The sequence below is a fragment of the Crocodylus siamensis genome, chromosome 6, assembly GCF_052110815.1.
Source record: "Crocodylus siamensis isolate JL-2025a chromosome 6, ASM5211081v1, whole genome shotgun sequence".
Taxonomy (NCBI): Eukaryota; Metazoa; Chordata; order Crocodylia; family Crocodylidae; genus Crocodylus; species Crocodylus siamensis.
In genome coordinates this window covers 4,980,971-5,008,185 of record NC_143400.1, presented here as the reverse complement: position 1 = coordinate 5,008,185, position 27,215 = coordinate 4,980,971, and the positions used below count along the sequence as shown (strand labels likewise).

The 27,215-nt window shown below is 49.4% G+C and overlaps 1 long non-coding RNA gene and 3 other non-coding genes across 5 annotated transcripts; 2 read left to right on the top strand and 2 right to left on the bottom strand.

The window, feature by feature from the left end:
* Positions 1–9,401: 9,401 nt before the first annotated feature.
* LOC149860641 (uncharacterized) lies at positions 9,402–27,188 on the bottom strand. Of its 2 annotated transcripts, XR_016443061.1 has the most exons (4): positions 26,883–27,188; positions 24,759–24,903; positions 10,326–10,494; positions 9,402–9,721 (listed from the first exon to the last, which is right to left on the bottom strand). It is a non-coding gene; the product is annotated as an uncharacterized LOC149860641 (long non-coding RNA). The 2 variants fall into 2 exon arrangements; XR_016443060.1 differs by having other exon boundaries at positions 24,759–27,188.
* On the top strand, positions 25,547–25,656 carry TRNAL-CAA (transfer RNA leucine (anticodon CAA)). The gene is given in 2 exon segments: positions 25,547–25,584; positions 25,602–25,656. It is a non-coding gene; the product is annotated as a tRNA-Leu (tRNA).
* TRNAL-CAA (transfer RNA leucine (anticodon CAA)) lies at positions 26,163–26,272 on the top strand. Its single transcript is given in 2 exon segments — positions 26,163–26,200; positions 26,218–26,272. It is a non-coding gene; the product is annotated as a tRNA-Leu (tRNA).
* Positions 26,415–26,486, bottom strand: TRNAE-UUC (transfer RNA glutamic acid (anticodon UUC)). The gene has a single exon. It is a non-coding gene; the product is annotated as a tRNA-Glu (tRNA).
* Positions 27,189–27,215: the final 27 nt, after the last annotated feature.

The following is a 27,215-nucleotide window of genomic DNA, read 5'->3' as shown; positions in this document are numbered from 1 at the left end:
GACGGGTGCCATAACAGGGTGGGTGATCAAAGCAGAGAGGTGAGAGAGGGGAAGGGTGTTGCAGGAGGTGGGCTTAAGCAAGCAGAGCCACCCCCTTCGGTCTACGCAGAGGAGATTCCAAGTTACCAGGGAAAGAAAGAGCAATGCCCAACTGCTCATCGCCATCCCAGCTTTGTACCTCCAGAACTGCTTGGGGTCTCCATGCAAGAAGGAAAGGGGATGCACCCCCAAAGCATCAGGTGCAACGAAGGGCCTGGGCCTTTTGCACAGGGGAAGAGGGTGCCATGAGAATGTGACTCTAGTGGGAGACAAGTTAGGGTTTCCTGCCAGGACTGCAAGACGCTGCAGGGAGCAGGGGGAGAGAAGGCAGTTAAGGAACTACTACTTGTGCCAGGGTAAAAAGAGATTGGGAAGCACTGTGCTATTCACAGCGCATCATTGTTTACAGTCATTTCTGCCCCGAACCCCAAATCAGTCTGTGTGATCTCTCTGGTTCTTTAGCTCTGTGCATTTACCAGGGCTGTGGTGGCCCTGTTGCAACAAGAAGCTTTGGGTGCCTTTGCATGCATGAGAGCCTTGGGGGCTCAAAGGCAGGCATCCAGGAGCCCACAGCGGGTCCCAACCATAACGCCATTAACTGTGCTCCACGGGAAAGGCCCAGCCAACATCTCACTCCATCTCCTGGATTTCCAAAACCTGTGGGTGACCTGATCTTCTCTTTCTGTGCTGCACTATGGAGGAAGATCACACAGATGCAGAGGTGTGCACAGAGGCCCCAAGTGCCTGCTGCATGTCCCCTGTCATGTCCCTTGACATTTAAGCATGTCCCCTTGAAGGTCAAACAAGGGCACAATTCCCACCATTGACTCCTGTTCAGACTGAGAATACACAGCTGTAAGCACCCCATCACTTTCAATATCCGGGAGGCCTAAGGCTGGTTCCTGCCAGGTGGATGAACACTGCGCCTGGTGATATTCCTGCCTGGATTAACCAAGTCTCCAGGGGAGTTGCTGCGGGGCCTTCCAGGAGTAGATCTCCTATTCAGAGGCCTTTAATTGTTAAAAGGACAAGCTGTTTGGGGAGCCGGTAGTAAAGCCATGGATGCTTTTATCTTCTGGAACTGAAGGCACTAATATCGCTGTGCACTGTGTGGGTGGGGAAATTAGACAAGAGTTCCTCTGCACTGATGGTTCCCCCCCCTCCCTTATTCATCTCTCTCAACAATTATCTTTTATTTTGATATCTTTCTATTTAAATCTGCAGAACCCAGTTCAGGATAATAGAGAGGCTGGATCTCTTAATAACCGAGTACCTTGAAGGGCCGGTGCGGGGGAACAGCAAGAGGCAGTGAATGGTAAAGGGGTAGAAGGCAGCTCAGTCATTTCTCCAGGCATGTGTGATAGGATCTGTCTCTAAGGTTCAGGAAAGAAACTGCTCAGCTCCCCTCTTCCTGCAGAGACTCGGGTGCACCCTGTTTCCTGACCCTATTGGGGAAGGGGGAGGCATGGCAGAGGAGCACTCAGATACCTTGCACTTATTTGCTAGGTAAAGAGTATTAGTTCCTGGACCCTGTCTGAGTAAGCGGGGAGTCCTGACTCCGTGCCCCCCCAACTCCCTGGTGCTCTTAGCTTGGGCATGGCCTGTGGGTGGGCCTCAAAGTTACTCCCCCATGCCTCAGTTTCCCCAATGAGGATGTGCGACTCTCATGCACACCCTGGGGGCTTCCTCCTGCCCTGGGGATCCCCTGCAGCCACCAGTCCTCTGCTAGCAGCGGTTCAGTGCCTGTCCATCACCATGTTCCCCCAGCCCTGTCTTTGTCTTCTCTTTGTGTCGCAGGGCCTGTGGGCATGCCTTTTTCTGCCCCTCATGTCCCTCCGTTCTCCTTTCACCCTATATTCCTTAAGTTTATATATATTTTTGGGTAAATATGAAGTTATTTTACACCTTGCCTAGAGATTGCTCCAAATTCCTGTGGGTCAATGTGGGATGTTGTACTGGGAAGATGGAGACAGAGGTGGTGGAGGACATCATTATGCTGGCCATCATTAACGGCCGTCGCCTTTCAACAGTTTGGTGTTTAGACTGCAGCAGGGCTTGAAGTAGCGGCTGGGCTAAGCAGACGGCAAGAGCTCCATGGGTTTTTCCTTTCCCTTCTTTTGGTTTCATTTCCCCTCTCAAAACAATAGGGTTCTGGCTATGACATTCCCTAGAGTTTTGAACTGGATCACGTGCAACTTTGAAAAGTTATCGTGTTACAAACAGATGAACAGACCTGTCATAAGGCTGAGTCTGGCCTCAGCAGCTTGGGCAGCTTAGCCCTGGGTGAAGCAGAATCAGTGGCTACAAGCAGTGGGTGGCCTTAAATACTTCCTCGTGCACCACTTTACACGTTGCCTCAGCTCATAAAACCCACTTGGTCCAGCTCCCCCCGTTGACAGCGCCTCACTTGCTTAATCCTTCATACAGAAGAGGCTTATTATCTAGGATATACATGGCCTGAAGGGAGATGTTTGGAGCAGAAAGGTATTTTTACAAGACCCATTGGTGTGAAGATGTTCAGGTTGAGCGGGGAATAGAGGCTAGGAGGAGAGAGGCTAGGAGGAGAAAGTGCGCCAGGATGTGACACGTCTGTAGGTCCCACGGGACATATGGACTCGCACTTATGCTGTCACCCCGCTTCTGCGCCCTGAAAGGGGAATCTCATGCGCTCTTCCATGCATACAAGGTAGTTTGTGGGTGTTGGGCTTTCTAACGGATAAAATGCACACCAGCAAAGGGTGGCTAAAGAAGAGAGAGCTGAGCAGACCAGAGGGAACATACCTGCTCCGTTTCAACTGCAGCCTATTAGAGGGAGGATTATTTCTTCAAATGTCATTTAGCACCAGGTTCAGACCAAGGGGTCAGTCTCCTCACAGGGAAGGTACACTCTAGGCAGTGGCAGGGCCCAGCAAGTCTCCTGGTCTCCTGCTAATAAGCGACATTAGTGTTGGATGGAGCAGAGCAAAATGTAACGTAGAGGTCTGACTCGCTGCACTGAGCTGGGATTCAACCAACTGGCATCACATGAACTGGTGGTGATGTTTGGTGACTGCCGGCCCAGGCTGAGGTCTAACCAGTGCAAGGTTTTTGTCTCCCCACCAATGTCCTCTGCAGGATTCAGTCTTCTAGCTTGGCCCGAGGCAATTGCTGGCCCCTCCTTGCTCCCTGATCAACCCTGCAGGCTATGTCAAGAGGCAAAGCCATTTTGGACCTACCTGCGTGGGTGAGACACACTCATGGAGTGGGCTGATGGGTCTGTCCTGATAGGAGTGTGCAGCTTCAGTCTGGATTGCACCAATGGGGCTTCGGAAAAGCCATGATCCACAGTCATCGAAGTGGTGAGGGTGGTAGGACAACCTCTTCACTCACCAGATGCGGTCTGTGGACATGATCGGCCAGTGTGCCTAGGTCCCCGGCCAGTCCATTTTCCGTGGCACACTTCTGCTGGGGTACAGGTTTGTGGAATCGCTAGTCCAGCCCTGGTAAGGGGTGGCCCACCCAGGGCTAGAAAGTCCCCACTCAGGTCAGCGGAGGGTTTTCATAGCCCCAGGCCAGGTCTCTGTCTGTTGATGGAGCAACGTTTGAGGAGGCCTGAGGCTGAATGAATCATCTGGTACCCGTGTCGCATGGCTAGCCACCCTGCAAAGAGTTCACTGTCATACAACCTGATGGCAAATTCAGCCCAACATGGAACTTTTACAGCTACATTAAGGTGATCTGTGTATAACAGTGATTTCTTCTCTGCTCCCCCAAACGTTTAGAAAACGGGCTGGCTGGCTGGCTTTAAATATCTGTTTTAAACGTGTTGCACAAAGTCTTGGAGTTTTGAGTGGCTTGAACGTTGCAGGGCTGTAACGTGGAGCGTGGCCTGAGCCCGTCTGTAGGAGAGCACTCAGCCACTCTTACTGCTGGAGCAGAGCAGAGATGACAGTGCTGATGTGGGCTGGCAGGTCCGGTGCTGCTCGATTTGTGCATCCTTCCTGCAGTGCCTGCCCAGTGGGCTGTTTTAGCGTGTGGTGATAAACCCAGTCACCCTGTTTTGGCTGTCTCCTGCTGCCAGCTCGTTTCTTGTTTACCCTTCTGGGCTCTTCCCCTCTGCTCCCCATTAGCTCAAGTCGTGGAGTCTGGACTCGCTAGGCTCGTACACTGATGCTTGCCCTAGGCTCCGATGATTGCACCCCCTCCCTTTGCCTGCCTCTCTGGTAGATAAGGATGGTAGCAGCTTTCCTTTTCCACTACACCGTAGCCAATTCTCCTGTCCACTTGCTCTTAATAAACACGACGCGAGGATTTGGGTGCCAGTGCTCCGGAGATAAAGGGCCAATCCGTAAGATCTCCGGTTGGTCTCGTTACGTGTCCAATTTGTTAAAACAATCCGCCTGCTGCAAAAGGTTGTGTTGTTTCTTACGAACTCTCTGAGCAAATCTTCTTTCTGCCCAGAACCTGTGGTGGATATTTAGGAATCAAAACGTCTCTAGCAGCTATTACCAGGCTTTGAATTACCATCGATTGGCTGATCAATAGCAGAACCTGCCTCTGTTCTGCTCTCTTTCCTGTGCTTTGGCAGGATCCTGCTTGCTGGGAGTCTGTGCTACCAATGCTGGTGCTTAGGATCTGTAGTGCCAGTCAGCCGTCTTGGCTGTGATGGCTGAGTCTAAGCTTAATCTGGGGCTCAGGAAGCCCCATGGGAAAATGAGACACCCTCAGGGGCTGGCTACAGCCAGTGCCCTTAATGAAAGACTCTCATTTATATTCACCCTATCTGTTCTGCTAGGATTTCAGATTGAATGGCTGGTATCTGGCGGCCTTTACTGGGACCTCAGGGGGTCTCCCTATAGCCTCGTAATCATTTCTGGGCTTCTCCTAGGTTGCTGAGACCTTGCATGACTCCTCAGCTTGGGTCATGGGGCACTAATAAGTTCACAGATCGCTCTAGGAACTTGAGAAGTTGAAAAGTTATCACATTGCAGCATAGATTTCATAGATTTGCAGGCCCTCAACCATACGAGTAGCGGGATAATGTTCTGATAATATTGGGATGTAAGGTATCAGGATTGGGCCTAAAAGTCAAGAAACTGGGCCACGCTAATGTCCTGCAGGGATGGGTGCTCAGAGGGGTCATCACAGTTTGTCACTCAAAGGGGATTTTTCATCAACTTAAGTAGGGGGTCCTGAGTTGATACTTGCTGAGCATTGAAGAGTTAAGAGCATTTGCTCTTCCTATGAAACCCCCTCCCAATTTAAAAGACCAGAGGCAAAGTGAAGTAAAATATATATATTTAAAATTCTGGCATCTGATCGCAACAATTGCAAGAGGATTAGTGCAGCTTTGGGAGCCTGACTGCCACACTGTAGTGCTTGGATGCGCCAGGCCTGTTGATTGCAGGCGGTGCCTGCCTAGTAAAGCCAACTTGGGTCTCATTAGGGAGGGATTTTCCTCACCTCCGCCTAGAATCGAACCTTCCTAATGACCCCTTTGTTTAAGCTCCCAAACTCTGTTAAATCCTACGTGCTATGTGCTCAAAACTGGCAATAGCTTCCAGCCTCATGAGGAAGCTTCTTGGTTGCTGGACAGACTGATCGGAAGTGCCAGGTGCCCAGAAGCACCGTCTGATGTGGTGTGTGCCTGTGGGCGATTCGGTCTCCCGTGTTGTGCCTCAGTTTCCTCCTTGGTAAAATGAGGATAAGAAAAACTTGTGTCACAGAAAGGCCATGCTGCTTAATCAGGCAGTGTGTGCTTAGTCTTTTGAGGGTCCAAAAACCAAATCAGCCCTGATTAAGGAATGCAGCTTCCCCTGAAATCCATGGATGATATACCTGCTTCCGTCACAAAGCAATTTAGATTAAAAGCAAGCCCTGAACATCCATGGTGCTGTTGCATTGAAATGGCAGCAGCTCAGTGATGTTCTGGGATGCTGCCTGGCCGCAGGGCTTGTGGCTTCCCCAACTCGGGTTTGGTTTTAGGAACCTGGCCTGATCACAGTCACTTCTAAAACCATTAAAAATGTCACCTAAATTGCTACAAATAACCCTCTGATTATCTGCTCCATCCTGATGCTGCTCCCTGGAGATAACAAGCTGCCGATGATTCCTGCGGGCCATATAATAATCACCCCAATTACTCCCAAGCAGCAGTTATTAAATTCACCGCAGTGCTTTAGTTCACAAAGCAGGCATAATTAAGCAGGTGCCTTGCAATAGCTCTTTCACTGGGCGTGGCGGGGGTTCCTCCAAGCTTCCTGCTCTTAGATAGAAAGTTTCTTGGGTCCTGAAAAAAACGTCCAATGGCAAAGGATCCCCCCACAACCATCTCTCAGTTTTGTGGAGGACGCCCTTCTCTTGCCCCCCCCCCCCCCCCACCAGTCCACTTTTATAAAAACTCACAGATAAACGGCCCATGCAAATGTAGTCAAAGGTTGTTAATGGTGGGGATTATTAATCCCCTGCATGGACTCCCCTTTACCCAGGTGTTTTGAATACTGGGAGGATGGGGTATCAAAATCCACACTCAAGCCACTACCCAAGCTTAGGCATCTGCTAGGACTCTGTTGGGTCAGTCCGCAGGAGTTTGGTGAATCGGGGAAAAAAGGAGCATTTTCCTGGAGGCTGCTGCTGGTGAGGCATGTCCAAGTACCAGCGTTCACTTTCTTAAAGTCCTTAGATCTGCAAACACCCTTCTCAAAACCAGCTCCAGGTGAACCAGGATGGTGGGGTCTGCCTGAGTGCTCAGGCACCTGAAGCAATAAGTGTTTATGCATCTGAGCTGCCCTATTAATCTCAAAGAAGAATTTGTCCTGGAATTGGATGATGAACTTTTATTGTCGATATGAATAAATGAGTGAAATTCTCACCACTCTGCAAGGAAGGATCCCGGTGGGAGGAGGTACCGTGCATGCAATCTGGGGTTGGCTCTGTTTGCTTTAGAGGATGCTTTGCATGCACGCTCTTGCTCTCTGATACTTTGGCCCAAGGTTGAAGCATGTACAAAGGTATTCCACACCGTCATTTCTAAGGAAGGAGCAAACGTCTCTCTGTTTTCATGAATGCTCAGTGGCATCGGTGATGTTTCCTTCTGAGCTGCTACGGGCTGCGAGAGGACTCCCTAGGAAGAATTGCTTTCCCCTTGCTGTGGCATTGGCACTGAAACGATTAGCCACTGATGTTGCTGAGCAAAGTGCACGATAGTATGTTTATACACTGTGCCAGTCAGATCATACACATGTGGCTTGAGCTGACTTCCTGTGCCATTTAATTAGCGTTAATTGGTACAAGGCATAAGGTGAAGTGGATTTGTTAATGCCAAGGTCTATGCTTTTTAGCCCCTGCTGCATTGAGTCTCGTTCGATCTGATCCAAGCTCTTTTACCAGCATCTGCCTGTCCATCCAGTTATCTATTTTTATTCATCAGCTCTAATCTCAACCATCCCTGCCTTTTTTCTGTATCAAGGTGTTTGTATAGCATTTGTCACTGTGTCACATCAGCTTATGAATCCCCCGACCACAGACAGTAGAGAAGATTTTAATGAAATGTGCAGGTCCGCTATGATGCTAAATGGAGATATTTGGGAGTATATGAAGCCATAAAGAGAATTTGACTGACATCTCATCAGGTATGTTAAGAAGACATTATGGTCACATGCCTCTAGATGCCTTTTCCCATCCTCTGCGAGATGCTAGTATATAATCAACAAGGAGCATTATCCAAGAGCCTCCAGATGCCACTTGCTGTGTGTTTTCCTTGTTATCTTCCGATCCTTCTCTGGCTGTTGGAGTCCATACTCTTGTGGTTTTATATAATGTGTTTGCCGTGCAAAATAGCTGCGATCTAAAATATATTCCTGTGCACTGAAGCCATGAGGAGGCCTACTCTGTTCCTCTCGACGTGTGGGTGGGTACAGATGGCTTATCTTCATTGTGTCATATCCTGTGATTTGTGGTGTTAACATGTCGTCTCTGCTTGTGCAGGGAAGCTTTGCCTATGCCATCCTTTGGAACAGAGATGGGAGACAAACAATGCGAAGGGGAGAGCGAGCAGAAAGCGTCCAACCCTTTGCCCCCAGAAAACCTTTTAGTCTTGGTGGATCCAAATCTTTCACGCTGTAGGAGAGCTGTAGACTTGTACAGCCTCTGAGAGCAGTGTTTACTCATTCAGCTTGTAAATGAAATTAAATTTGAAAATTATTTATAGATCTCTCAGGCTTCTTTTAAAGAGGCTGAACCAGGATCTGGCCAAACTTGAGCTGCAAGACTGTTGCCTACGTAGAATTAAAAATGGAAAGGTCATGGTGAGCAGATGCAGAGTGTCTGCACACTTCTCTCCCTGCCAGGGCAACTTCTCTGCACCCTGGTCTTTGTAAGCTGCAGGGGTTTGTCCAGATGTTCTTCCATGGGCTGCTCCCAAGGCACCCATCTCTGATGGTTCTGCTGGCCCCACTACTACGTGATGGTAATGCTAAAGCAGGGGCGGGCAGTTATCTTGGGCAGAGGGCCGCTTACTGAGTTTTGGCAAGCCGTTGTGGGCCGCATGATAAATATGAATTTTCTAAATTTTTTAAGGGCTGATGGGACAGATGGAATGGCCTGGCAGGCCGCATCTGGCCCCCAGGCTGCATTTTGCCCACCCCTGCACTAAAGCACCATTTCTGCCAGGTCTCTGGTGACTTGCCCCAGGGTGCAGGGCAGGAAATGTCTTGGGCTGACCCAGTTTTTGCAGTGCAGCTGTACACCGTGGGCTATGGTGAAGTACAGTTATAGGCTGACTCAGCAATGGTTTTGCAGTTTGATGCACTGGGCTGCAACTTACAGTGCTAATAAAGGATCGCCACAAAATGTATGATTATCCGGACTTTACCTATTCCTTCTGAATTTTCAGCTTTTCCTTCTACCTTGGCTAGACACAGAGGAGGATCCAAGTGACAACCATATAACTGCCCCTAGATGATACACCCAGAGTTACCAGGAAGGGAATTGCATCCCTTACTTTTGTCATGGTCAAGTGACCCCAGAACACAGGATTGCCACGCTCTCACTGGCTTCCCTTCTGTAACAGTCTTAGATGTTTTAAGTTCTGTTCAAGTTGGTGGATCCCACAAATCTTTACAAAATCATCTAAAACTACAAGAATTATGTGGCCGTATCTGGGATGGTGCAATTTAAAACACAGTGCTTTAGATATGAAGTGAAGGGAACTGTATCCAACCGAAAAGGCAGAGGGATCTAGGGAAACCATGCAAAGCCTCCTGGATTTTGAACAAGACATGGAGGAAAACCCTTAGGACGTACAGAAAGTTGACACATAATCTTTATATGTGCAGTGATAGTACATTTCTCCTAAAAGGCAGACATATAAATCTTATCCAGGTTTCATGTCACCTGTCACTTGAAAGCAGCCATGTTTGGGATGAACTGTAGTATCTTTTCCATAGTACACAGTAGAAGTTAGTATTTCACTGGGACAAGAAGCAGCACACATGGCTATACTCATGCAAATATACACAGGGTACACAGAAAAGAGGGTTACAGTAAAGCTGAAATTAATGGGTATACGTGTACAGATAACCCACACAGTGATATGCACAAGTATGTAACAGCACAAAACTAGGTTCCGTCATGCGCATCTTCACACATCTGTATGTGCAGCCATGTATGTGTGCACACATAACAGTCAGACTCCGGCACGTACCTGCAAACAGAAAAATATACGGTTACACCCTAGCATACCTCTGTATTCTGACACTGGGTGCATCTACATGTGCATTAGTGCACCACTGCTACGGTGCATTAAGTTTAGGACTTCTAATATGACGTACTACATACATTCACAGTAGCTGGCGCTAATGCACAGTAGCAACGGTGCATGGTCTTTTTGTGACACTTAATACACAGTAGACTAATTTTACTGCTCATTAGCACATTTGCATGGTTTTTGCCATGACACACTAATGCACAGTAGAATTAGTCTACTGTGCATTAAGTGTCTCGTGTAGATGCGCTCACTGTTGTGCAAACTTTGACACTCACGAGCACACCCAGTTACATGCATGCTTATGCGTTCTCCTACATACACATTTGCAGCCAGTGAAGTGCACGCTTACTCAAAACCCCTGATGATTTTCCGTCATTCCAGGAGGCAGGGAGTTAAAATAAGAGACCAGACTTTAGGACAGGGAAATGAGCCCATTCAGGGGTTGAGGGGAGGCAATGCTTGGTGAATTATTCATGACACAGGAAAGTCTTTATCTGTGTGGACAAAGGCCTGTGCCAAGTGACTGGGCTCTCTGCTGTACCTGTACTTTCCTTTTGCTTGCACTTTATCTCCATTCCCAGCTTGTAATTCAGCCAAATATCAGAGGAGGCTGGAAGATTAATTTTCTCCCTTTGCATGGCAAAGGGGTTAGAAGAGGGGAGGGCTCTCACTTGTTCCAGACTCCCAGCTGCTTAATCCGCAGATGAGGCCTGCAGAAAGAAAGGCAAAATTCAAAAATCTGTCATTGTCATAACAGAAAAAAAATCAAAGGCAATTTCATGGTTTGGAAAGTGCTGTTCTGACCCCAGCACAGGCCTGGCCTTACCATAGCTGGCTGATGGCAGCCTTCCCAGCACCTGTCTGCGTACAGACCAAGCACAAGAGGAGCCATAGTGCCAAGCAATTTGATACGAGGCTTACTCCATCAGTGCAGCCATGCTCTCACAGTTGTTCTTTGCCACACTGACTTGCAAGCTGTACATGCAACCCCCCAGGATTGCCCTGGAGTCTCCAGGAATTAGATATAAATCTCTGCTGAGAGTCTCCTGGGAGATAAATGATACGGCATTCATTAAAATAAATATTAAATGTTGAATCCAATTTATACAGTAGTCCAGTGCGTTTTTTAAATGTAATAGGAAGTGCATTTGCCTTCCTGATGTAATGACTCATTAATGTTTTTACGTCATGTAATGAAACCTCCTGGAATAGATTCAAGCAGAGTTGGCAACACCTAGTGCCCACTGTGCAAGGCACATGAGTCAGCTGTGCAGTCACAGTATAGTACTCTGTCCCCTTCTACCAATGGGGCCATGGATGAGGACAATTGCCTACCACAGCGATCAGCACAGAGTTTTGCTCTGTTGACACAAGCTCGTTGCTTCCAGTGCAGGTCTTTCTTGTTTGTTCTCCGCTGTTGACTGATCCATGGTTGGTGAATTGTGCACCTGCAAGAGAGCCGGTTCCACATGCCGCTCCTGTGGTTAAACGATGGATGCTTCTGCCTTGTAGAAGCTGCTCACTTTTTAATGGACCATGCCATTGCCCCTTTCACAACTGTGCACCAAATAGGGAAATAGTCACATTTCTGCTGGACTGAATTTTGCAAGAAGCTTTTACAAAATGTGTTAATGGTATAATGAATTCGGGAGGGGAATGTGTGTGTGCATGCATTTCTAGGCACGCCGCTGCTCGACATTGGGTGAAATCTGAATTGCTTGCTTGCGCATTGTACGCCCTCATCCTAGTAATAGCTACTCAGGATCCTCTGTTAGCTCAGGAATAGAGGTCCAGAACTATAAGGCAGGAGACCTGTTCCCTTTGCTCTCTCAAATGTCTTCGTTGCTGTGATGTGCGATAGGTGACATTTCTGAGGTTTGAAGGTGGCCATGGATTTCTTACAACTAGAGAAACATTGCAATTTACACCTGGTCATGCTGTGGTTGTGACCAAAATGTTGTGGCACTGTATCAGAGCATGGCAGCATGGAAATATAATTGGTTGTAAGTACATAAAATGACACACTCACCTCTGTAAAGTGCTCTGAGATACTGATATGGGGACAAAGGCCAGGCAAGGCTCATGCTGCTTGCACTACAGTAGCATCTAGAGGCCTCAGAAGCTTGGGACTGCTTTCTGCGAGGTGCTGCACAAATGCAGCTCAAGAGGCAGTCTTAACCTTGAGGTTGCAGGCTAACTGGACAAAGACACAGGAATGGTGGTTATTCCCATTTGCAGACAGAGACGTGGCCTACCCAAGGGCTCACAAAGAGGCCTGCAGCACTGATGGGTCACAAATCTGGATGTCCCCGAGTCGTTGGCCACTGCTTAAACCACATAATCATCTTCCTTTCCTAGATCCCTGCATCTTTAATTGGAATTAAATCACGTGACACAGGCTGACAGATCACTATCATTACCCCTAGTTTGCAGAGGAGGAAAATGGAAGAGGACCTGACATAAGAATCACAGAAGCACTTAGTTGGGAACTAGCAAGTGCTGAACATCAGCCTTTTGTTTTCCCAGTTACCAGCCACGTGGCTACTGCAAGTCACTTCACTTTCCTCATGGCAAAAGGAAATAATGGTGCTGACCCTTCTAGGTCACAGCTGTTCTGTTGGGATACATTAGTTCAGGGGTGACAAACATATGGCTTGTGGGCCAGATCCAGACTTTGGAGCCACAATATCAAGCCTGCCAGGCTACCAGCATGCTGCCTGAAGTTGTGGGGCATGGGTGGGCTGGAGTGACCTGTTGCAGAATCTGGGGCACTGGCTCTGGTCAACAGGGCAAGCAGTGGCAGAAGAGTGAGTGAGAGCCAATGCATCCACGGCTGCCCTCTAGTAGCTTTGCTGGTCACCACTGCCATGGTCCCAGCTTTTTGGCTGTCAGCTCCGCTGCCCCATGCTGAAGCCTTACCACTACCATGCGCCCTATGCTTCATGCTGTGCTAGAGCGGCCACTGGGGCACAGGGCATGCAGCAGCTTCAGCTCTGGCATGGGGCATGAGGTGGGAGCCGGAGCTGTGCTAATGTGTCCCATGCCAGAGCCAGAGCTGTCGCCGCCACCACCACCACGTGCCCTGGACTGTATTCAGCCCTCAAGGAGCCCTGCAGCCTGGCGCACAAGGTGAGTTAGTGAGTGTAATTATAATGTATAACACTATCAATTCTGAGTATAATGTAGCTGAAAATTTGTGACCCTTTTGTTGCTCTTCATAGCACTGAGAATGACTGAAACCGAATGAGTTTTGAGGGTGGTGGTGGGGGGAAATCTGGATCTTGTGTCTATTTTCTGTAGGCAAGTGAGGACACCTTTGTGTAGCAAGTTTCAAAATTTCCCCCGTATGGTCGGATTTTCCCTTACTGCAAAGATCCTTATAAGCAGAAGGTGGGCAGAAAAATCTTTATAAAACAGTTCACTTCTAATGGATGGTGTATTTATTTCAGACTCGGCTGTTTCAGGAGAATCTATCAGACGATGTCAGGGTCTTTTTAACGTGCATGCAGGATGGAGAGAGTTTGCTAGCATACACCTCGCATTGCTGTGATGATCTATGCTCACAGATTCAAACAGAAAGCTTCTATTTTCTTTCATGTATGCATAGGTTAAGATTCATTTGTGCATCCACAGTCACCACCATCACACACCAGCTGCACACCACGAACACTTGGCTGGATGGATGGTTTAGTCAGAGGTGATCCTGCCTGGCGCGAGGGGTTGGACAAGGTGACTACCTGATCTCCCTTCCAATGCTATTTTCCTATGATTCTGTATCCTTAATGCACCAGACATTTGAGTACCATGGCACAGGGACCCGTGCAGCATATAATAGCCTACACACCATACAGTATTGAGCGCAATCACTTAGCTCTCCTGTATAAATACTTAACACACCGGATACACGTATAGTTGTACATACACAGATATGTTCACTACACGTCAGCAAAACATGCAAACCAACTCCATTCCATCTCTAACAAATTCAGGAAATACACATAATGGGTAAGCTTGTGAGCACATACGTACATACACACACACGTTCACAAGATCCCCTTGGTCTTTAAAGCTGATTTCACATGTTGTCGGTTTTAGGTGGGCACAAGCTAGGACCTTCGGTACGTTTCAGGGCAGTAAGGGTTGCAGGGTCAGGAATTAAGCTGTTCAAGATCAAAACCAGCCCATATCCAGCGGGCTCAGTGGTTTTCTTGGCAATGAAGGTGGCTGTGGTTCTGTTGTACAAATGAGAAGGTCAAAGGTGGATGGTGTGTGCTAAAGGTTAATATGATTGGAGCCTTGTGAACCGAAGTCACTATATCCCTGGTTATGTTAAGGGAGCTTGTTGAAAAGCAGGTTGTTTCTAGGCTGGAGCCTCCTGGCTGCTCAGAGGCCAGGTGCTTTCTAGCCTTGGACTTCCTTATCATTTGCACTGAGGCTACTGGCTCGATCCTCTGCTCAGTTGTCCTGCCGTAGCATCTTGCTTGGTCTTTGCAGGGATAGAAATGTCTCCTCAAGGTGCTGGACAACGATGAAGCAGGCCCTGGGTAGCTGATAGACCAATTTCCTGACATTTCTGAGAGAGGGTAAGAACTCTCAGTTAAGTTGTTACAGGTACTTTGCTATTTACCTCTGCGTGTGGGTAGGAAAGAGGAGAGAGGCTGAATGGGAACAGGATATCAGTGGAGGAGGAGAAGAGACAGCTTTCTTCCTGGGGACCTGAAGCAGTAACCAGTACTTGTGTATGGATGTGTGGCCACATTAATGCCCCCTCCCTTTTCCCATTCTTTGAAAACAGGGTCAGGTCCTCAGCTGGCGCAAAGCAGTATAGCTCCACAGAGATCAGAATGACATCAGTTGACCACAATTAGACACCTTTGGTTGTTTCTAGGCTGGGTTTTTTTTTTCCCTGCTGGCTGGATCTCCCTTTCCTTATACCATTGCGCTTCCCTGGCTTCAGGAGTGCTCCTCCTGATTGCAAACAGGTGAGAGGAGAGTCATGCCCGTCACCTCCCAAATTCATGCCTTCACGTAGGTCCCAGTTTTCCCCTTGAGATTTGATTCTCTCTGCAGAACCACCCTGATGCATTTCACCATGTGGAGGTGGGAGGGTGTTGAAATGGCATTCATGAAGGATAAGCAAACACCATGAATGATAGGAGGTGGGACTTATGGCAGCCAGTTGGTCTGCATAGGAAGTCCTAGCTTGACAGATAATGTTTAATGTTTTAAAGGGAAACATAAACTCCAGCCAGGCAGAAACTGAGGAGCTGATTCATAAAAACAAGTACAGTAGGATTTAAAAATAAATGAGATTCAACTCTTTGTTCTCCAGCTGGCTGAAGCACGTGATAAAGCCCAGAGAGTATTGCCATTTATGACGGAGCAGCCTTAGTCATCTGAACTCTGCCAGCGCCTCCAACTAATGTCTGAGAATTGAGACACAGCTCAGCGTCATCTATTCTCTCTTTGGGACAACCGAGTTTTGGAGACAGGGTGCTTGAAGAAGCTGCAGCCCACTGCTGAATCCCAGCATCCACTACTGCTGGGGCCCGGTATCAGCCATCCCCAGCATCAGCCACAATTTCTCACCGTCCACCCTTGACGTCACCTGGGAGCACTCCCCGCTACCTCTCGTGTAGCATGAGATGTACAACTTCTGCTCTGTAAAGAAGAAAAATGGTAAAACAGGGTCTGTGAACCCCCACCCCTGCACCGTTCCCAAGTCTTGTGGCTACCTACAGGTTAAGCCGCAGTTTTCTTTACACAAATAAGCCTGTGAGTGCACATGTCGTCCCCGCAGTATGGAGAGAGGAAGGGAAGATTGTAGGGTGCTGCGCTGGCAGGATAATGTGCTTTATTTAGGCGGGTGCACTCTGTTGAGAACATCTGACTTCTCATGCAATGTTAAGCTTTGAGTGGGCAATTTGCTTGATAAGCCCAACGTGGGACCTGATCTTGTACTGAGCTAAATGCTCTCAACAGCTATCGATGTCAGTGGGAAGGGAGCACCCGAAGAACTGATCCACCTGGTGCCTTCATTTACAGCTGTGCCGGGTGTGCAGGCAGACAGCAGGGCAATGGGTGCAGATGGCACATAGTGTGAGGCAGGGGTGAATCGGGGCCTGAAAGTTCATTCTTTCTGGGGTTTCATTGACTCTGGGATTAGTTTTGTGATCCGTCCTCCTTCCCACCCTCATTTTTGCTGCCTTAAAACAGAATTTGGGAGGCAATGTTAGCAGCCCACCTGGGGCCTGTGGAATAAGCAGATCTGCCAAAAAGCTTTGGGGTAGCGGTTGTAGGGAGCAAGCAACCTCTTCAGCTCTCCTCCCTTTGAGCGAGATGCTATAAGCCCCAAGGGAAGTCGTGGGCCAGAAGCGCAGCTGTCCTGGTCCTCCTGTTTCGTCCTTGGGCTTGATCTTGTGAGTGACGTGTCAACCAGCTCGCCGCTCAGCTTGCTTGACTTGGCAAGGGGTGGTGAGGGCCCCAGGAGAATTGGGAATCAAATCTTCCCTGTCTACTACAGCAGCATTATTGCCAGTGACAGCAAATGCATTGCTCTAATCATTTTTCATTTTGTTTATCTGCTCAGGGATGGGGCCTCCTGTAACAGCTTTACAGGCTGCAGAGCACGGAGGAGCCGGCAGCTGAAGACTCGTCTCCTAAGAGGAGCTGTCCTGCTAGAGAGGTAGGCTGGAGGACCACGGCTATCTTTAGTGCAGCACTGAAAGCCCCCGCAGTCCCAAGGCCTTGTGCTTCCTTACAGATATTCACGCAGGAGCGATAATGTGCAGTTCCCTGAGTTCGTTACAAGGGAATCAGTGGCCATAGGTGATACTGGGCACCGGCAGTAGCCGATGCCGGGATTCAGTAGTGGGCTGCAGTGTCTTCAAACACATGTCCAAAACTCAGTTGTCCAAACGAGAGTATAGACGGCACTGCGCTGTGTCTCAGTTCTCAGACTTTAGGGGGAAGGGCTGGCAGAGTTCAGATGCGCCTTAATCTTGAGCGTCTATGAGCCCCTGAGCATCCCAGACATAATACAGCCCAAAAGCCTGACACAGGAGGTAGTTTAGTGGGGTGGTTAGTGGGAGGAAAGGATGAGAGCTGGGAGTCCTGTCTTCTGTTCTGGCTCCACAATATACTTGTGAAGACCTGTCCTGCCTCACTAGAGAGATCTCCTGTCTTTCCCCTGCCTTACGGCAGGATGTTGACAGTCCTCCCCCCCTCCCGCGTCACCTGGGGCAGGTTGGGGAGCTCTTGGCACCTTGCGCAGCAGGGCTGATTGTGCAGTTTGGGGAATAGATTAGACAAGGACTTGTCTTGGGTTTGGATGGGGATCCTTTTGCCTCAGGCAGGGGTCTGGTCCAGACGTGACCTCCAGAGATCTCTTCCAGGCCTGTTTTTCTATGAGTCAAGAAACAAATGTTTCTTGGATTCTCCAAGGAGTTTTGTCCTGACTCGGGGCTGGGGGCAGATATCACAGATAACTGAACCCTGCTCCTGTGCCAAGTGAGCAGGGGGGGGCGAGGGTGTCACACTCCAGCTCCATACGGTGTCTGTCTATCACCATCTCAGCCTTCATCGCCAGGGCACTGGAGCACCTCACCAACACCCGCCCATGTCCATGGGACGGAGAAAAATCACCGCTGCCACTTCTGAGATGGGAACCTGATGCCCAGCAAGCGAGCGGCTTGTCCAGTGTCACACGGGTTCTGTGTCAGACTCGGGAAGAAAACTGTGATCCAGTCCCAATCCCCTGCTCTATTCATCACGAGGCTCTTTTCTTTCCTACCTTCCTGTTTCCCTCCCAAGCTCTCTGCCTTCCTGTGTGGCATATCCCCCAGCCCACTCCCTCCTGCATGGCTCCCTCAGCTACCCTGCCGTGCCGGCTCCTGCACTCTCTCTTTGTAAATCTTCCTTTAGCCCTGCCTTTATTTTATGTGCTATTTTACTGGTACACTTAGATCTTCTCCTGGAGCACCCAGTGATTTGCAGCGGACCCTCCGATAAGGGCAGATTTTTATTGAGTAACCGGGTAAACAAATCTGCCGAGAGAGACCAGATTGCTCCGCGTCCTCTCTGTTCGCTCAGCTGTGCTTCTTCTGGAACAGGATCGAACAGACTGACAGGCAGTCTCTGTGTGTCTGTGTTCTTGCAGCCTTGTCGGAGCACCATTTCCAGGTCTCTATAAATAGCCAGGTGGCCCAAATGTCCTCGTCTAAACTACTTTCTCCCAAGAGCAAGGACTCAAACACCCTAGTGGAAAACAAACCGCTGAATGAACTCATTTCCCATCGTCTCCTCCCCTCCTTTCATTTTTCCAAAGGCCTGGGAGAGATCATATAAGGACTGGCCCTAAAACAACACGCTCCTGTTGGCGATAGAGAGTTGGGTATCCGTGAGGCTAGCTGGATAGACATGGGGATGCATATGGCAATAGACAGACAGATACATATAGCAACAGAGAGAGGGTATCTATGGCAACGGATGGATGGATGGATGTGGTGACAGATCGTAAAACTGAGCATTTGTTGCAGGGATTCTGGTCCCTTTATTTAAATCAGTGGGCTCACTCCTAGCATAAGGTGCTGCTTATTGGCAGGAAGGGTTACCAGTACCTGGTCCTAGATGAGCGTTGTGGCTGTTCACTCTTCACAGGTGCAGGCAGCTTGGTTTCTCTGGCAGAGACCTTTACATGAGCTTGGTTTACATTCCTGCCTAGCCAGGGAAAGGGTCTAAATCAGGGGAGGGCAATTATTTCAGACAGAGGGCTGCTTACTGAGTTTTGGAAAGCCATGGAGGGCTGCATGACAGGCAGCCAGGGTCAGATAAATATTAATTTTCTAAATTTTTAGGGGCCCTGTGGGCCGATAGAATGGCCTGGCAGGCTGCATCCAGCCCACGGGCCGCATTTTGCCCACCCCAGTAATGCCTCTCGACTTGCCTGAAGAATCAGACTGAACTAGCATAGCTCAGAGACCGAAATGACAACGCTGACCAAGTGCCATTCCTGAGGAGCCACAATAACCCACAGTACCTACAAACTACTGAATTCTTTACGAGGGAGCATAGTTGAGAAACCTTGGCTATTTCTTGGGACAAGACAAAGGGAGGCATTTTGGGTCCCATTATTAATCATGCGTTATTGGGTCAACTGTAGCTGATGCAGACGAGAGCAAGATTCTAGCATGTGTTGGAGAGATGGACTCCAGGGAGAGCACAAGAAAAGCACTGAGATAGCTAAATGAATCCCCTGAGAAAGAGATCCCAGAAAAAGAAAAAAGATGAAAGTGTAGGGATAAATCGATCCCCTGGGGCAGAGAGAGAAAAATGGAGAGAGCCTGATCCCGGGAGGGAGAAAGCACAAGACAAACAGCTGATAAGGAGAGAGGGAACAGAAGGGAAGTCTGCCCTCTAGGTCGGCCAGAGCTCTCCACTACCCTGGCTTGCCCTGTTCCCAGAGCTGCTTTCACATTTCCATCTAGGGATATGGTGCTACTGTGTTTTTGGAGGAGGAGAGGGCTCCGGGGTGATGTTTCCTGGAGGGGAGCACAATAAAGTCTGTTAGAGAAGGCAGGCTGGTTCTACGATGGGTTGGCTCTCTCCATTTCTGGGGGTAGAGAGAGCAAGACCAGCGGAGCTGTGCCTTCCTTGAAAGAAAATGTGATAGGTAAATATAGGAGGGTAAGTTGTAGCCATGTTGGTCTCAGGACATAGGCAGACAAGGTTCTTTGAGTGAATGTGGTATCTTTTATTAGACCAACTTATATAGCTGGAAAAAAACGTTATAGCAAGCTTTTGGGTTTCAAAGCCCTTCGTCAGGCTGAGGAAGTCTCTGCACTCGGTGTGTGCTCTTCCTGGGTGGAAGGCATAGTCAAGAAAGGTAAATAGGTAAATAGGATTCCTTTTGATTTGTGTAAAGCACCCTGATCAAATACCTCCCTGAATTAAATCTAAACTTGGGATGCAATGTGAGATGCAGAATATAAATTTAAATTCCACACACACTCTAGGAATTCAGGTATGGGCTTTTGGTTCAGAATTACAATATTAAGGGCACTTGCACAAGCTCCAGGTCCACTTAGAAAGGCAGAAGATGTTATCGTCGGTAGGCTACCGTCACTCTTTTCTGCAGCTGAGTCTTGGTCAGGACCTGGAAAAACTCTGTGTGGTGACATTTGTGCAGTGCACCTGGGAGCTAGACAACTAAAGAAAACGACATGGCAGGTCTCTGTGTCCAGCAGCCTCCATAAAGTGTCCCTTTGATGTGCATCGCAGCTGAGTCCTTGTCTCTTCTCTGCCGTGAGGGGCAGTGCATTGGCATCTCTCTGATTGCCTGAGCTTTACGGTGCATATTTCTGCCTACACGTGTCCTCCTAGAAAATGACCTGCATGTTTAAATCTTTGCACGCAGCTCTGGGCATCTCAGCGACCATCGAGAAGGGTGCTGCGAGCATCCAGCAATATTGAAAAATCAACCCTACTGAAACAGAAAAGTGGTGTTTGCAAAGAAAATATGTGCTGGGGAATTATTTAAAAAGAAACTTCTTCGAGAAATGACATTAATAAGCTATCATTATGCCATATTTCTATAAATTATGGAGCCCGTTTATATACTGCTTAAGAGCTATGTTAATCAGAATGATAATGATCTTGCACATACATAGTGCCTTTCATCCATGAGGATCCTAAAGTGCTTTACAGACTATATATAGGGATTGCTTTGCCTCCTCCAAAATGCAGACACCTCTGGGGTGTCTTGCAGCAATTCCACAGAAGAGCTGGGGCAGGAAAGAACAGGGTCTGTGCTTGAGAAGGGGGCATTTTGGGACTGGCCAAATGTAATCTTTCAAACAGGAATTTGGCCAAAACATTGCTACTTATGCACCTGCTCCTTCAAAAATGATGTGCTGTGGATCCCGGCAAAGATGCGCGGGATCCACTTGAAATGAGGCCTAATAAGCTATTCCATTTCAAAGCTGGCAGCTTGAGGGGGACGGCACCTTCAGGACCATGCTGGAGAATTGGGACAATGATGTTTCAAAGAAATTGGGACTTCTTTGCCATGGAGTCCACATAAGGGGCCTCTACTTGGGACCCTTACTCTTTTCCCATTCTCTCCATCTGCGGACAGACAGCAAATCTGAAGTATTTCCTGGTGATCTTGAGAAGTCATTTAGGTATTTAGAGTATGAAGGGATTGTAGAAAACTGCACAGAGGGCCTGACTCTGGCCCGGCTTACATCTCATTTACAGCCATGTCATCCAGCCTCAGCAGAATGATTTCTGATTTATGCTGGTGTGAGATCAAAGTCCCGCTTGGTTCTTGAAATAAATCCATACCCCAGCATATGCAACACAATCTTGTCCTTGGAGGCTCGTGGACAGAGGTGATATCTTTCATTAGACCAACACATTTTTGCAAAAAAAATTCTTTAATTTTGCAAAAACCTTGTTGGTCTAATAAAAGATATTGCCTCTGTCCATGAGCCCTGATTGTTTTTTCCTCTAGACCAATACGGCTACAACCTGGACACCTGTCTTTGGAGGTAGTTTTTAAAACTGGTATGGACAATATTTTGGGGAATAATCGTTGCTGGGGTCTTTCCAGTCTCTAACTGGTAAACCTATGATTCACATCAAGGAGTACAGTGCCACCTGATGGCAGAAAGTGTCCAGAGGGAAAGGTTAATTAAGATTCAACATAGACAAAATCCTGCGGGCCAACAGCAGCACAGGTTTCCCTTGCTTTATGCGGGTTCTGTATGTGCAAATTCGCTCTTATGCAATGACCCTTTTAATACCAACAATTTGTTACGTGCTGGGTAAATGCACTCTTATGCGATGAGTACATTGTGGGAGTGATGCCACAGGCCAGGGAGTGGCACCATGTGCTGCCCCCGCAACAACCCCTTGGCCCTGCTCGTGCCCCCCGCTCTCCCCGTGAAACCCCCAGGGGCTGGTGCTGCGGAGCAGCCGGGTGCGAGGCTGTCCCTGAGCTGGGGTCTTCATAGCGGCGCTGCCCTCATTCCACCCCACATGCGCGGCACGGGCGGCAGGGGAGGTCTGCTGTGAGCCCCCGGCTCAGGGACAGCCCCATGCCCGGCTCCTCTGCAGCGCCAGCCCCTGCAGCCTGGCCCAGTTTGGCCCCGTCAGCATGGCGCCCCGGGAGCTGTGAGCCGTGCAGCAGTGCTGTACTCTCTGCTGTTGGCAAGTACCAAAACTGCCTTGTAAAAGTGGTAGAAATGGGTCTGGGGTGAAGTCTTGGATCGTATCCCTATTTGCTACATTGTAAAGTAGGTTCCCTTGACGTGAGTTTGAGTTATGCGCTTTTTTGTAGGAATGCACGTACAGCATAAAGCGAGGGAAACCTGGATGTTCTTTCCATCTTTGATGTTAGAGCAATTTTTAACCTTTTATTAAATGCTGTTATAATACTAACCCATTCAGAACATGGCTCGAAGCTCTTTTTGTCTGTTCTTTTTTGCAGCTGCAGCGCTCTACGCTTTAATTCGTTGCTACCCTACTGTTGTTGGAAAACTTCACTCCTGAAGACTGGCTTGCACACGATGATTGCTTATTGGAGTGGCGTGAATGTGGGGCTCTGCTGAAGCAGAACTGGGTTTTTTTTGGGGGGGGGGGTGTTACGCAATTTTTTTCATGCTCCAAGTCAAATCAGTGAAACCTGTGAGTCAGTCAAGAACCATAAGTGGCCCTGCTACCAGAGTTTTTTATCTATTGACTCCTCTGTGAAATCCTATGATATATGAACTTCCATTTCTACCCAGGAGAACATGTACAATCTTTTCTCCAATGCCTGATGAAGGGTGTTTGTGCCCGAAAACTTGCAATTAAAGAAAAAATGTTTGCAAAAGTCTTGTTGGTCTAATAAAAGATATCATCTCTACTATAAGTCCTGATTGACTGGCAAACATCCTCCACTTTCACCCAGGGCTTCAGATGTTTCCAAATCATTTGGCAGGCATCCTACGTGCAGGCCCACGCCTGGGGGCTCAGGGTTCGGATGCCCCTGAGTTTCACTTGCCCTCAGCCGTATGGATGCGGGAGCAAGCTAGTTGAAGCAGACTGGCTGTTTTGTTACTAGTTGGGAGCTGGGCACACGCTTCCTATTTATGAGGTTTCTCAGGAGCGTGGGACTGCCCGATGGTTTCCTGTGATAGGGCTGCTCATTAGCACAGGGTGATGCACACTTTTCTTGCAGGGGAGTGTTTTCACTAGGAAAAAACTCACCCCTACCAGTCTCTCCCAGTACCATGCCAGCCTCCACATCCTTGAGTCTCAGGTTAAGAGCTCAATATGTTAATTCAATCAGATTGGCTGAAACACCATCAGGCACATAGCCTATCGCCAAGGTCTCCCATAGGGCCATGGTAGTGAGGGAGTCCCCTGTAGGATGGGGCGCTGTGATTGGATGAGCAGCCGGAGCTAGCTCATTGCAGAAATGCAGACTGAATTTCTATTGCCTGAAAATATGAGGCACTTCCTGTAGCGACTGCCAGAATCATCAAATTAGCATAAATTCTATTAACAGTTTCCCAGACAAGACCTTTCATGGCCTGGCCCCCTGACGCAAACAAAAGAGAATATAATTACTTTGCAATAAAGAGACTGGCAAAAGGACCTGCAATCTTAACTCACTAGTCATTTCTTTTTCTCCTTTGAAATAACATTGCATCTAAAAGGGACCTACAACTCTCACTCTGCAAAAGCCTCCACAGACCTAGGCTAGGCTACAATGAACCAGAGCCAAAACATCTGCCTTTCTGTTTCTTTGGCCCCTCTGACCCCTTTTTGCTATTTTGCAAGACAGTTTTTTAATCTAATCTAGCAGCATTGCCACAAGCTCTGGTATCATCAGAAGATAAACGCGGCCGAGACCTGGTCAGCACCGAGAGGGTAATTTCCATCTTATTACAGGAAGCTTCCCTTGGTCATTCGGTGGTTGAGAATATAATTCTAGATGGGATCCTATTTTTTAAAGCAAGGTTTCAAGGAAAAATCTTCTGAGGACTAACTCTTCTGAATGGAGAATCCTTAAGAAATTATTTAAATTGTGTTAAAGGGCTCCTGGAGGCAGCTGTACCCAGAAGTTAAAAGAAGAATCTAGAGATAAAAAATGTCATTAGAGTATCCAGTTTATCTCCCTGAAAGCCTAGGTGCTGGGATTTAAGACTCCTGAGTTGTGTTCCTGACTTACTTTGGTTTACATACCTAAACAAAACTATAGACAAATCCAGCTATTTTCTCCTGAAAGTTGAGAAGGATGCAAGGAAGGAGGGAAGGCAGTGGGCAAGCACAGGAGAGACTTACTGTTATTTATAACTACTTGGGAGGAGCTCTGGTGCTAGTCCAATAAGCGCCTTGTCCCAAATACATGACGTTCATCTGCTCTCACACCACGTTACTCAGTTGCCGAATACTGTGCCGTGCATGGGCTTGTTCATCGCATAGCAAAGTAGTGGCTACCCCAGTGTTTTCCAACCTTTTCCAGCCCAAGGCACACTTACATTAATAAAAATTTTCCGTGGCACACCTGTTAAGGCATTCCCCGTCCTTGTACCTATTGTACCTCATTGCCATGGCAAAATTCAGTGGCACACCTGTTCATTTCTGACACCGCACGTTTGTGCCGTGGCACACTGGTGGGGAAACAGTGGGCTACCCAACTGCAGACTACAATGCGTCTTGTGCCAGGCACATTGCACCCCCATGGGTATGCCCTCAGTAACACTGCTCTCCCTCATCTCTCCTTTGGGCAACAGAGATAAAATAAAAGATATTGAAATAAACTTATTAGCCAGACTCTGATAATCCTGCACTGGGACATCTTCCGCCCACCAATAGCTCGGCTTCCCTCAAGATGCCCAGTAGGTCCACCCTTTCAAAACCCTCTGACTTGTCCTTATTTACTGGATGGCATGAAGGGCGGTCAGCACAAACACCAGTCACTCACCACTTCTCTGGCCCTAGTCAGTCAACCAGGATTTAATTGGCCACATCATGTCCGATTAAATCATTTCCATCTTCCTCGATCCTCCTGGCCTTTTTCTCGATCTTCCCAGTCTTTTTCCTTAATTCACCCAGTCTTGGCCTAGGGGCTGAGGAGGGAGAGGAGAATCACGGTAGTCAACCAAAGACTGCAGCGCTGGTGCACGGTGAAGGCTTTGGCTTTCACGATCACAGTCTGCTCTTCGGCGAGAGACGCAGTGGACTGCTGCGAAGAGATGGCCTCCACCTCCCTCCATGGAGAGGAGGTTTCTCTCAGCCAGACTGGTTCACATGCTTGACCGGGCTTTAAACTGAGCCCTCTGCGGGACTAGGGGACTACACCACTGCAAGCCCATTGGGCAACTTTCCAAACCTAGAAAGCTAAGGCACTCAAGGGAACGCACCCCTACCCCAGCTGCAGAGTGATCCATAGGGAAACCAAGGGCCCCTACTTGCATGCAGCTATGACAGCGCTGCACCCTAACAACTAGACCACCAGGGAAGGGCCAAAGGGCCACTGAGTGGTCTATAGTGCCAGGCTCAAGGCACTGCCCTTCCTGTGCCCTGGGGGTCTGGGTCTCCCTGTGGAGGTGTGCCCAGGACTGCTCTCTCTTCCCCTGCACAGGGTGCCTGCCACCTGAGGGGGAAAGACTCTGGCGTTCACAACGGGGACAAGGGGGACTCGAAGTCCCTGCCTGGGGCATGCAGGGCAGTAGCATGTGGCGGGGGGGCCAGGAGGAGCCCCCAGCCCTTGTCAGGGTGGCTGAGTGGTCTAAAGCGCCAGGCTCAAGGCCCTGTCCTTCCCCTGCCCTGGGGCTCCTGGTCTCCCTGTGGAGGCGTGGGTTCAAATCCCACCCCTGGCAGCTTCTTTTGGCACTCAGCTCCAGGCCTGCCTATGGCAAGGCAGCAGGAACTTGCGGCCCAGGAATGGGAAGAAAAGCTGAGCCTGCCGGCAGTGTCCTTGCCTTGCTGCTCCACCGGAGCACGGGCAATGGGGAGCACCTCTGGGGCACCGGCTGTAACTCGTGGTGGCAAACGTCAGGGCTCACGGCCAGCACTTGCATTTTAAAGATGGCGGCCAGGGGCGGGGCTTCTGCCAAGGGGCGGGGCTTCACGCTGGACGGCACGTGTGCCCCTTCTACTACTAGACCAGCCGGGAAGAACAGGCTAGCGCTTGGGCTGAGCCCAGGCCCGCTCTCTCTTGCCCTCTGCCGCAGGGTCGGGCCCGGCTCTTCCCCTGCACGGCGTGCCTGCCACCTGAGGGGGAAAGACTCTGGCGTTCACAACGGGGACAAGGGGGCATCGAAGTCCCTGCCTGGGGCATGCAGGGCAATAGCATGTGGGGGGCCAGGAGGAGCCCCCAGCCCTTGTCAGGGTGGCTGAGTGGTCTAAAGCGCCAGGCTCAAGGCCCTGTCCTTCCCCTGCCCTGGGGGTCCTGGTCTCCCTGTGGAGGCGTGGGTTCAAATCCCACCCCTGGCAGCTTCTTTTGGCACTCAGCTCCAGGCCTGCCTATGGCAAGGCAGCAGGAACTTGCAGCCCAGGAATGGGAAGAAAAGCTGAGCCTGCCTGCAGTGTCCTTGCCTTGCTGCTCCACCGGAGGCTGGGGCATCAAAAGCCTGCCTTCCCTGGCCGGGAATCGAACCCGGGCCGCGGCGGTGAAAACGCCGAATCCTAGCCACTAGACCACCAGGGAGGACACAGGCGCCCGACCCCGCCTCCGCCCGCGGCCGCCGCCTTGCCTCCTGCCCTGGTCCGGGACGCCCCCCCCCCAGGGCGCAGGGAGCTGCTCAAGGCAGGCGCCCAAGCCCTCAGTGCGAGAAATGCCAGGGCAGGCGCCTCGGGACCTGGAAGCCTGCGCTGGGGGCCGGCACTTCGGAGGAGTAAAAGCATGGGTTGCCATGGAAAAAATGTGCTATAGCCTGCGCTGGTGGTGACTGGCGTCCGGGGGACTCCTCCCTGTGCAGTTGGTCATTGCCCCGCCCCGGTTCGCCACGAAGCCCTCACGCCGGTGATAGCGCGTTAAAATATGTGAAGCAAGATGGTGAAACCACTTCCGCTTAATTAAAAAAAAGAAATGTGCATAATAGACCTGAAGCGATGAGTTGTCCGGGAGGTGAGGTGTTTTCTGAGACCAACCAGGTTTTTGCAAAGAAAAAAACCCCAACGTGGATACCTGAACTAAACCTCCACTTGTGTCTCCCTCACTTGGCAATGCTGTAAAATGGGCGAGTCCTAGATAACTGAAGAGTCTGTGCGTGATGCAAGCGAATGAAATCCGGCTAATCTCGGTTTTGTTTTAAACAGCGCCGGGGACGGCGAAGTATCTCCACTGCGTGTCCGGAGCCGGCTCGGAAATGAGGGGTCCTTAGCAAACATGGCGCCCGGCGTGACTTCAGCGCCTTTCCTTGTAACGATGGACGAG